Raw genomic sequence first — 7,934 nt, 5'->3', positions numbered from 1 at the left:
GTTACCTCAAAAGCAATTTGATTTGTCACTGCTTTTTCAATTTTCCCCTAAACGAAACAGGGAAGGCAAGAAAATTGAAATTATTAAGGGCAGGTAAATTTGAGAAGGTTCGGCGGTGAGAGCTAATGTGTCCTTGGGAGGCCACGTAGTCCTTAAGGGTCTCTTTCCGCGTGCTGTTGTGTTGTACAAAGTAAATTTGAGAAGGTTTGGCGGTGAGAGCTAATGTGTCCCTTGGAAGGGCACGTTGTCCTTAAGGGTCTCTTTCAGCGTGCTGTTGTGTTGTGGATGTTTGTTGGACCTTTCCTTTCTATCCTTCGGTTCTGTTAAAAAGACAAGAGTGACATAAAAGTGATGGCAAAGAATGGGAGTCCTTTCAAAGACAATTATAATATTGTGTTCTCTCTTCTTCGATGTCATAATTTTATTGGCTGTAGGAAACTGTGGAGGAATCTTAATTTATGATCACTTCTCTGACTTTTCAGTATCCATCCAATAAGTGATTGAAATCCTATTTTCCATTATCGAAAAGCTAGATTTTCTGCATGCTGTTCTTTTCCATGCCGGAAAAAAAAAACGGTTTGGACTGTGACCTTCCTGGCCGTAGTTCGAGGAAGTGTTGAATACTTTGCTATCCTATATTATATTTCCATGAAAGATCTAATCAATTCAATTCGAAGATTTTCGTTACAAGAAAATAAAAGATTAATGATAAGTTTATAACGATATTTTATTTATAAATATTATTAATTTTTATGTTTTTATAAAATTTAAGATGTTTATTATTAAAATATTATTAAATATTTAAATAATAATATTATTATTTATAAATATTATCCAAATTTTAATATTAGTAGCATTTTTTTTATTAAAATATCTTGAATAATTTTATTTTAAAATTTTGAGTAAATACTAAAGATGTTTTTTTATAAAAAATAGCTTGCATAATCCCATTAAAAAAATTGATAAGAAATTAACGTTTTTGGTAGACAACATCTTCATTAATCTCCTCATAAAAAAAAATATGTAATTATTGAAGACGTTTTCTATAAAAAAAATATCTTTAATAATTTCACAAAAAAATTTCACAGGTTGATTGAAGGCATTTTTTGTGAGAAACGCATTCAATATATATCATATCAAAATTTTAGGATCGTATGGATGTTAACCATAAGGTTGTAAGTTCGATCCCTCCCTTTAGCTTTTTTTGGGGTTTTGCAAAAATTATTTATAATTGATTATTTTATGTATTTTTTTTACAAAAACGCATTAACCAATTGCTTTAAAAAAATTATGCAGAGAATATTGAAAGCGTTTTTGGTAGAGAAACACCCTTAATAATTCATAAGAAAAATATGAAATCGATTCTTGAAGGCATTTTTGGTCGAACTCGCCTTCAATAATCCAATTAATAAATTTTTAGTTAGGATTATTAAAGTCAGTTTTTGTCAAAAACGCCTTTAATAATCCATAGACAAAAGTTGAAACGGATTCTTGAAAGCGTTTTTGACTCAAAACGTCTTTAATATTTCAGATGATAAATTTGAATGGTCAGATAATTGAATGTGGTTTTTTTCAAAAACGCATTCAATAACATTTTGTTATGGATTATTCAAGGCGTTACCGGTAGAAAAACGCCCTTAATAATCCATTCAATTAATTTTTAGTTGGTATTATTAAATGCGATTTTTTTTAAAACGCCTTTAATAATTCATACAAAAAAGTTGAAACGGATTCTTGAAGGTATTTTTTGCCCAAAACGCTTTTAATATTCCACACAATAAATTTTTAAGTGGGATTATTAAAGATGATTTTGGTGAAAAACACCTTCAATAATATTTTATTAAGGATTATTCAAAGCATTTTATTGCTAAATATACTCTTAATAATCCATAAGAAAAATATGAAACAGATTCTTAAAGGCTTTTTTCAGTGAAAATGCCTTCAATAATCCAATAAATAAATTTTTAACAAAATTTATTTAAGGTAATTTTTTTCAAAAATACCTTCAATAAACCATACACAATATTTGGTACGGATTCTTAAAGGCATTTTTTTTTCAAAATACCTTTAACATTCCACACAATATATTTTTATGTGAGATTATTAAAGGAGATTTTAGTTAAAAACGCATTCAATAACATTTTATTAGGGATGATTCAAGGTATTTTTTTGCTATAAATGCCTTCATTAATCCTATCAAAAAAATATATTGATATTATATATATCAAGTCAATTATAGGTTTATGCCTATAAAATATTTGGTTTATATATGTAATACTACAAATTACATTTTAAAATTTACATAATGAACATTGTTGTATTTCAATAAATTGACCACACATCCAAAATTAAAACTAGTAACGTTCTCATATTAATATACTTTTCTAAAATAATTGTGCTTAATAATATATTAAGTACACATAATATATTCATATTAAGTATACCATTAATATTAAACCAATACCCCAATGTACAAACTTAAAGTTTTTATTCAACATAACATGTTAAAAACATTATAACAATTTGTTCCTCATATATTTACATTCAATCAACAATGTCTAACCTCAAGGTTTATTAACATTGATAAATGATAATACATACTCACACCATTCTTTACGAACTTCATCCAGTTCCTCTTTCATGAAGCTTTCTTTACTCTCTCATTAAAAAAAAATCAGAAATAAATATTAATAAATGAGAACATAATATACATTTTTATTTTTTTGAAGATATAACGAGTTTATGAAATTTATACTAACCTTGAATGGTGTGGTCATAAAATCATCTAATACTATCTCTCACATAAAACGAAGAACATAATATCCACATTCAGTATTACCAAGTTGACGAGATACCTGAAAATTAAATTAAATGGGTTTAAAAAATATTTATCTATACAAATTCAGCATAAAAGAATAAATTTCACATTTACCGGTAATGACACCTATTTTGATTTCTTTGTCTTCTTATCGAATGCATATATTTACCTTAAATTGAAAAGAAAAAAATTTACTTAATACATAAATAAAATTACTTATGAAAAAATAGAAGATATATAATATAATAAAGTGTAATACCTTTTTATAAAAGTTTGAATATCGGGGTTAGGTATCACCATTGGATTAACTGAATTAAGTAGGTATGACATTAAAGATTTGGTGTCACTCACAATAAGTACCCAATGATGACTGTAAAATAATAACGATGATATACTCAGATTACGCATCAGATTAGATTTGGGTAAGGTTGAAATAATTAATGTTAGAATATAATTTACTGCATATCATATGGGAGCAAATAATAATCAACTAATTTTTTCATGCATTCGATCACATGATTAGCATAATAAGCGACTGTATCACTCTGCTCACTGATGAAGTTAAGGTCAATGAATCTAAATATGTTGGTCAACTGTCTCCCCTTGAGCTCTTTATATAGGAAGCTGCATGATAACAATCAATACTGCCAGTTAGTAGTACACCATAATATAAATTAATACATATTGAATGTGCATATTTGTATTTATAAGCTAACCTCATATAAACAACAATATCAACAGCTGATAATTCATCCAGTTCACAAAATTATTTAACCTCCTTCACACCAATGAAAGAAAATAATGGTTTATCAAATAACCCTTCTTTAGACTCAATGGTTATGAAGTTTTCTTCAGATAAATGCTCCAACGAATATTTGGATAACTCAGCCATAGTAGCTTGAGCAAGGGTCATACTGTGAGTCCCAACATCCTGCTACAATATTTAATGAAATATAAGTATTAAAACCAAATCAATAAATATAATAAATAAATTAATATTAAAATTATAAATAAAATCATACTTCTTGAGTGGTAACGAAGGATAGGTTCACTTTTTTACTTACAACGAAAGCTTGTCCTACGTGGACGATGCTATCAGACTGGCCTACTGGCATGTTATGCTGAATTACTGCCAACATGGACTTCAAAATAGCGCGTCTTTGCTGTTGCTCATTGAGGTTGGTTATCAATTCGTTATTGTTGTTGCTCAATGATTACTTCATATTATGCATTTCTCATTCGCGGGGTTTAGTATTGATTACCAAAAAACTTTGATGACAAGATAAATTTACCAACCCCATGAACCCAACCAGGCTTTTTTTTAGCGCTTAATCCTAAAGATAAAGGATCTTTGCCATACTGGATTGCCAATTCACCAGATTTGACTTTGATAACATAATCATCCTGAAAGATAATAATAATATGAGCTGTAACAATAAATCTATACAAGTTAGTATACAGTCATGCATACAACTATAATGCCAATCATATATTATATTAAAAAAGTAGTTATACATATAATTATTTTTTATATTTCTACGGTTGCATCATCTGCAAATGATCTATCCTTTCGTAGATGATGTCCTTATTTTCAGACATCTCATCTGAAAACTTCAGTGCAAGAGCTCATTGATTCTTATTATTAACCGTAATAAATGAATCAGAATGTATGAAATGAACGTTCATAAATATTCATTAATAAGTATAAAATAAGTGTGCGAATACATACAAGCTCATACTTCACATTTGCATATCTCTTTCTCGTTGTTCGATGGTGATATTGTTGTTTGGCCCGAATATTTCATTGGTTTTCTTTGATTTTCTACAAAAGAAAAAAATTACGTCAATCACATATGAAGATCAAAGGCTATATTGCATAAAAACTTATAAATAATATTTTTGGTAATGGGTTTGCCTACTGAGAAATTTTTTCAAAGTCGATATTGAACAAAATTTATCTAATCTTCAACACTTATCACATCCGTATATGTCATAAGTGGAAAAACTAATATATCACCTTGATCATCCAATGATAAAATATATTGGGTTGTCAATCTGCTTTTAAAGTCTCTTAATGATTTTCTAGCAGATGCAACATAACCTTTTTACAGTCAATTGGGACGTCGAATTGTTCCTAAATTATTTAACACAATTAGTAAAAACACATTAAATTTTAATTAAATGATCATTTAACAAATTTTATGAAATAGTTGAATAAACATACCACAAACTGACTATCATATATCATTATTTAGATCATCAGGAACTCATCGTCAATCGATGTACGTCATTAAAATCCTATGACAGACGATGGCTCCAATATGAGTAACCATCTTAGTAGCTCTTTTAGACACAGGTTGCCCACTTTGATTGAAGTTAACGTGAATTTTTGTGCCACTCAGTTTAATTTGTTTATTTGAACCCCTTTTTTTTTTCTTTTTTGACCTACAGGTGTGTCTTTTGCATGTTCAATAGAAAAAGAATGATGTTATGCATAGTCTATAATACTTACAATTTTAATCATAATTATACGAATTACACAAAATGATCGTCTAAATTTAACACTGTACGTAATTAAATACAATCAATACCATACTATTACAAAAACACCATTCAGCAAATCAATCAACAATATACTTAAAGACACATTTCACCAAATCACTCAGAAACACCATTCAATAAACCATTCAGAAACACCATTCGACATATGATTCAGCATACCAATATCATACAATACCATTCAGTAAAATAATATCACACAATAAGGTTCAGCAAACCACAAAAAATTATACAAAAATAGCATACATGCAATGATAGGTGCTTGGACGACTATGCTTATTGTGAAATTAATAAAAATATATATCCATATGTAAATAGTAAGAAACCAAAAAAAAAAAAAAGCTCTATCGAATAATATAAATAATATAGGAAAAAAATTATAAAGACATACCAGTTAATAGAAAGGTCTAATCCCCATTGATTTGTTGAAGGTCGATGGCAACAATAGGGATAAAAAAATCAAAAGTCTAATAGAAATATGTTTGTGGGTTTGGTTTGGTTAATTAATGTAGCTTTTAATCTTTCTGTGTACTAACAGTCTATGATTTCGATGTCCAAAACAGGGAATGAATATAAAATTTATTAGTAAAGGCATTTTTTTGAAAAAAAATACCTTTAATAATCCTCTTAAAATTTTACTTTGAGTTTATTGAAAGCATTTTTTACTAAAAGATACTTTTAGTAATCTAAAAATTAATTTTCAAAAGAAATTATTAAGGATTATTTTTTTCAAAAAATGCCTTTGATAATTTTGAACAAAAATTATTGAAGGCGTTTTCAATAGAAAACTACCTTCAATAGTTATGTACAAAAATTTATTAGTGAAGGCATTCTTCTAGAATAAACGCCTTCACTAACCATTTTAAAATTTGAGTAGTGAAACATTAAAGGCGTTTTTCACTAGAACACGCCTTTAATAATATCAAAAAATTTTAAAAAAAATTATTAAAGGCGTTTATTTTCAAAAAATACCTTCAATAATTATGTACGTAAATTAGAAGGAATTAGTGAAGGCATTTTTCTAGAATAAATGCCTTCACTAAACGTCTTAAATTTTGAGTTTAGGGAAATTAAAGGCATTTTTCACTGGAAGACATCTTTAATAATCTCAAAAATTTTAAGAGAAAATTATTGAAGGCATTTGTTCTAAAAAAAACCTTCAATAATTATGTACGTAAATTATAAAGAATTAGTGAAGGTGATTTTCTAGAATAAACGCCTTTACTAACCATTTTAAAATTTGAGTAGTGAAATATTGAAAGCGTTTTTCACTAGAAGATGCATTTAATAATCCCAAAAAATTTAAGAAAAAATTATTAAAGGCATTTGTTTTCAAAAAATGCCTTCAATAATTATGTATGTTAATTAGAAGGAATTAGTGAAGGCATTTTTCTAAAATAAACACATTCACTAAATGTCTTAAAATTTGAGTTATAGAAAATTGAAGGTGTTTTTGACTGAAAGATACCTTTAATAATCTCATAAATTTTAAGAAAAAATTATTGAAGGCGATTATTTTCAAAAAAATACTTTCAATAATTATGTACGTAAATTAGAAGGAATCAGTGAAGGTATTTTTCTAGAATAAACGCCTTCACTAAATGTCTGAAAATTTGAGTTGTAAAAAATTAAAGGTATTTTTCATTGGAAGACACTTTTAATAATCTCAAAAATTTTTTAAAAAAATTATTGAAGATGATTGTTTAAAAAAAAAAAGCATTCAATAATTATGTACGTAAATTAGAAGAAATAGGTGAAGAAGTTTTTTTAGAATAAACGTTTTCACTAAACATCTTAAAATTTGAGTTGTGAAAAATTGAAGGCGTTTTTCACTAAAAAAGGCATTTAATAATCCTAAAAATTTTAAGAAAAAATTATTGATGGCGATTGTTTTCAAAAAACGTCTTTAATAATTATGTATGTAAACTAGAAGGAATTAGTGAAGATATTTTTCTAGAATAAACGCCTTCACTAACTGTCTTAAAATTTGAGTTGTGAAATATTAAAGGTATTTTTCACTGGAAGACGTCTTTAATAGTCCCAAAAATTTTATAAAAAAATTATTAAATGCGTTTGTTATCAAAAAATACCTTCAGTAACCATCATAAAGTTTGAGTAGTGAAACATTGAATGCGTTTTTCACTAGAATACGCCTTTAATAAATTTTTTAAATAAATAAAAATAATTAGTTAAGGTATTTTTCTTGAATAAATGCCTTCAATGACCCCTTAAAATTTTAGAAGTGTAATATTAAAAGTGTTATGTACATAAGACGCCTTTAATAATCCCACACAATTTTTTTAAAAAAATTATTAAAGGCATTTTTAGTAGACAATTGCATTCACTGATATTCATAGAAAAAAAGAAGGGAATTATTGAAGGCATATTATGCAAAAAAATACCTTCAATAAATACATCATAAAAATTAGATGAAATTTTTTAAGGCGTTTTTGGGGCGTAAACGTCTTTAATAATCCCAAACAATTCTATTACGATTCTATTAATAGTGCTTATAATATATTCAAAAAATATTTAAGAGAAAATTATTGAAGGTTTT

The sequence above is a fragment of the Durio zibethinus genome, chromosome 4 (genome assembly GCF_047325235.1).
Source record: "Durio zibethinus cultivar Kanyao isolate XHJ-2024 chromosome 4, ASM4732523v1, whole genome shotgun sequence".
Taxonomy (NCBI): domain Eukaryota; kingdom Viridiplantae; phylum Streptophyta; class Magnoliopsida; order Malvales; family Malvaceae; genus Durio; species Durio zibethinus.
The sequence above is the reverse complement of the archived record's forward strand: the minus strand, read 5'-3'. Positions refer to the sequence as shown.